The 4,080-nt window shown below is 37.6% G+C and overlaps 1 protein-coding gene across 5 annotated transcripts in view; it reads left to right on the forward strand.

Moving 5' to 3' along the window:
• Positions 1–4,080, forward strand: part of LOC107736840 (adhesion G protein-coupled receptor B3-like) — a 195,634-nt gene that overhangs the window by 113,710 nt on the left and 77,844 nt on the right. The window lies entirely within an intron of this gene.

Genomic DNA, 4,080 nt, shown 5'->3' on the forward strand with positions numbered 1-4,080 from the left:
TGGGTTAGTCCATATTTGACCCAAAGTTGGGTTGAAACAACCCAGCATTTTTTAGAGTGTATGTTTTGAAGTATGGCAGCTGGTTTGAGCTGGTTTAAGCTGGTCCTTAGTTGGTCATGAGCTGGTTTAAGTTGGTCCTGAGCTGGTTATAAGCTGGTTATGGGCTGGTCCTGAGCAGGAGCAAGTTGCTTAGGACCAGCTTAGAACGTGCACATGACCAGCTTAAACCAGCTCATGACCAACTAAGGACCAGCTCAAACCAGCTGCCAAAACATACCTATCATGCTTCAAAACATACCTAACCAGCATATGCTGTTTTTTCAACAGGGTAGGCAAACCACTCATATTTTCTTCTGAAAATGTAAAGACTGCATAATATTTTAAGTCTAAAATTTTTTAATTACCTATATCAAAGTATCAAAACTTGTTCAGAACAAAATTGTTCTGTTAGAGCATCTTGATCAGTCAAACATAGCAATACTGCATCAACCAACGGCATTATTTTGGGGTGGGACTATCTACTCATCCAGCCTATATCAGACAGGACAGTGTTTGAGAAACATCATTCTATAAACAGTTTGTTTAATGTTGCTTGAGGAATTACACACTTCACCTTTAAATACTAACGTTAGTTCTTTATATTACAACTTTCTGTTAGTGTTCTGTTAGTGTTACAGTCTTTGAAGGACACACAGAACCCAGTCTCTTTCCCTGTGTCTGTCTTTAGGTCCAGGGGCACCTTGCTAAAGGTCAGAGGAATCTGGCAGGAGATGGCATGTCCCAGGTTACGAAGGTCCTCCTAGACCTCACCCAAAGACGCAATTTCTATGCAGGTGACCTTCTCTCTTCAGTGGAGATTCTTCGAAACGTCACAGACACCTTCAAAAGGGCGAGCTATGAACCCTCTTCTGATGACGTTCAGGTAAGCGAGAAAATAATCTTGTTTCTTGCTAACCTCCATGATTATGTCCATCTTGTAAATGTTTTCATTTAGGCATTGTGGTAAATTTATCTTAGGTCTTGAGCGTCAAAATGCAGGTTGAAAGTGATACCATGCATAACATACCTTGACTACAAGACATCATTTTTTTTTTTTTTTTTTTTTTTTTTTTGAGCGGCAAATCAGAATATTATAACGGATCATGTGACACTGAAGACTGGAGTAATGGCTGCTGAAAATTCAGCTTTGGCATCACAGAAATAAATGACAGTTGTAAAAATATTTCAAATTTTTTCTGTTTTTATTGTATTTTTGATCAAATAAATACAGCCTTGGTGAGCATAAGAGACTTCTTTCAAAAACATTTAAAAAATCTTACAGACCCCAAATGTTTGAATGGTAAAATAAATTAGGACTATTTCATTATATGATATATATTTTCTGAAGGGCTATTAAAAGCATTTAGAGCAATTTTATTTTTTCTGTCTTGGCTCTCTTTGACATCACAACTCAGGATAGTCGCTAGTGAAGGGCTTGGGACTGTATCGTTCTTATGGAGCCATCATACAATTAGAGCTGCCATGACGTCATTTTCCACCAGAATGATTAGTCACATGGCTTTACATTAGTCACATGGCTCTAAAATGCATATCTCCAGAACTGAGTGCCTGTGAGCAAAGATAGCAGCATGCCAGTCACGTGTTTCTGGAGGGTGACGTGCAAGTCAAGGAACTGCCATTGAGATGAATGGGGGTACTGATAGGTTTCTCCAGATATTCCAGGCGTTTGGGTGAAGTTAGCAAAATGGGAGAAGTTAGTAAAATATCTCCAATCACTTACAGCGCCTTCAAAATGGCAATGTCACTACTTGGGACCGTGACTGATAAATATCTTGGTGCTCTTGCCCCTCACAGAGAGCTTATGGGATTGTGACACCGTGCGCCAGCTGCTGATAGGAGATAGTCACTAAGTCTATCTCATTCTATCTCAAAGCCTTGTCATAACCTTCCCAATGCCGAAATAAACCGATTTCTCATGACCTGTTTGTGAGAATCTGGGTATTTTTACATAATATGGAATGTAATGTGATTTTGTGCATGTATGTTTGTGTGTCGGGTTGGTGTAGGAGGTTGATGTGAACCGGAGCGGCCCCTCCTCCCCACGCATGTGTGCCGGGGGTGGGTTGTGTGTTTTGGAACGTATTAATGCTGTGTTTAAGTGGACGCATTACCACCAGAGGGGAGCATACGCATTCAAGTAGAAAAACAAGAGTGCCGGAGCCAAGACGCTGCCTTTCTCCTGCCTTTCGTGGCACAGAGGCAGAGCAGCAAACAAAAAAAGACAGGCACACGTCCAGCTGGATATCTCATTCAGCCCAGTCAACGCAGCAAACATCAGCTCTCTTTCCAGTCTTGTAGTAGACAGCTCTCCCAAGCGCTTTCAAACTCAACCGACGCTCTCTGTTCTTCCCCTTTAATTCTGTGCACATTTGAGTGCTTAAGAAAGATCAACCAATCCCTGAATTGAAAGCAGCAGGAAATCCCAGGTGTGTTTTAGAGCCGAGGCTGCTGGACATATCTCATCATCTCCCTGTAAATAAGTGCTGTGATCCTCAGTGTAATTCCCACAGACACTGTTTGTTTAGACTTTTGAAATGCAGGGGAGATTCTTCATTACTGCCTTTTCGGGCAACACTGAGTAGATTTTTTTTTCCTCAGACATTCCAGATAATTTCTAGTTTGCTTTTTCCAGGACTTGGTAAAATTTCAATTTAAAGTCAATTTAATATACTTAAGCAGTAGGTAAAAGAAGCCATGCTATTTTTATGAATACAGTCACGGCAAAATTCTCACAATACCACAGCCTCAAGTACATTATTGCTTTTATAATGCTTCATAATATAAAAATTAAAGCCACAAATAGTGTTTTATTATGCAAATTCATTAACCATTATCCATCCGTTATGGTACATAGTCCTTGACAATTCTGTGGGTGCTGTGCAGTGATATACACACATAACATTTTCTAAAATGTATTATAAAGTTATTCTGAATGAATTCAGTCATTCATAATGCCTTATAACACACCTCAAAATCTGTGTTTAATGTTGTCATGAATAATTAAAGCCATAGTTATCATGCAGTTTTAATAACTTTATATTATTTTAAAAGCACAGTACTTGATCACATGATCAACAACCATATCCAAGTTTTATATCATGCATTATATTCTTTAAAGGTATAAACAAAAACAATTGATTATAATGTTTTTTAAAAAAAAAAGTTTTTTAAAAAAGGTCAGATTTTTTACTGACGTGGTCTGGAACTTCATTAAAAATAAAGTTCATCCACTCTTTCCTAATGTTGGGATCAGAAGGAAGGCAATGCAGATAATGTTTTTCCACAACTTTTCCACAACCTGTGGATCATCCATGTAACAACACAGTATTAAGGATCAAGCGTATGTAAACTTTTGAACGGGGTCATTTTTATAAATTCAACTATTATTTTCTCTAGTTAACTATATGTAAATGTCTTTTATGTGAAATATCTTATTCGGGTCAGTACTAAATAAAGAAATAACATGCATTTTGTATGATCCCTCTTATTTTGGTAAAATAATTAACATTTTGCAGATTCTGCAAAGTGTATGTAAACTTTTGACCACAACTGTATATTATATATATTATACAAAATTTCAAAGCATATTTACTGAAATGTACGGTGGCCGAGAAGTGCAAAACAAATCACAATTCTGAAAACAAAATAACAAATTACAAACGTAAATGCAAATGCAAGTCTAAAAAACAAAATAACAATTCAGAAAACACAACAACAATTCAGAAAACATTATAACAAGTCAGAAAACACAATGACAAGTCCGAAAACAAAATAACAATTCGGAAAACACAAAGACAAATCAGACAAACCGGAAGAGGTAGGTATAGTTTGAGACAGCGCCATTGGTTTGGGATTACTCACCGCTGACTGGACGAGACATCTGTCAATCAACGTATACAGGGAAGAACCAGCCGAAGAACAGCAGAGTCGTGGTAGAAAGTTCGGAGATGGTATTAAAGTAGCTCAGTTTAAATGTATTGTATGAATTGCCCTTACTATGGAATAAAAAATACAGGGTGT

The sequence above is a fragment of the Sinocyclocheilus rhinocerous genome, unplaced genomic scaffold (genome assembly GCF_001515625.1).
Source record: "Sinocyclocheilus rhinocerous isolate Xijiao unplaced genomic scaffold, SAMN03320098_v1.1 scaffold1214, whole genome shotgun sequence".
NCBI lineage: Eukaryota > Metazoa > Chordata > Actinopteri > Cypriniformes > Cyprinidae > Sinocyclocheilus > Sinocyclocheilus rhinocerous.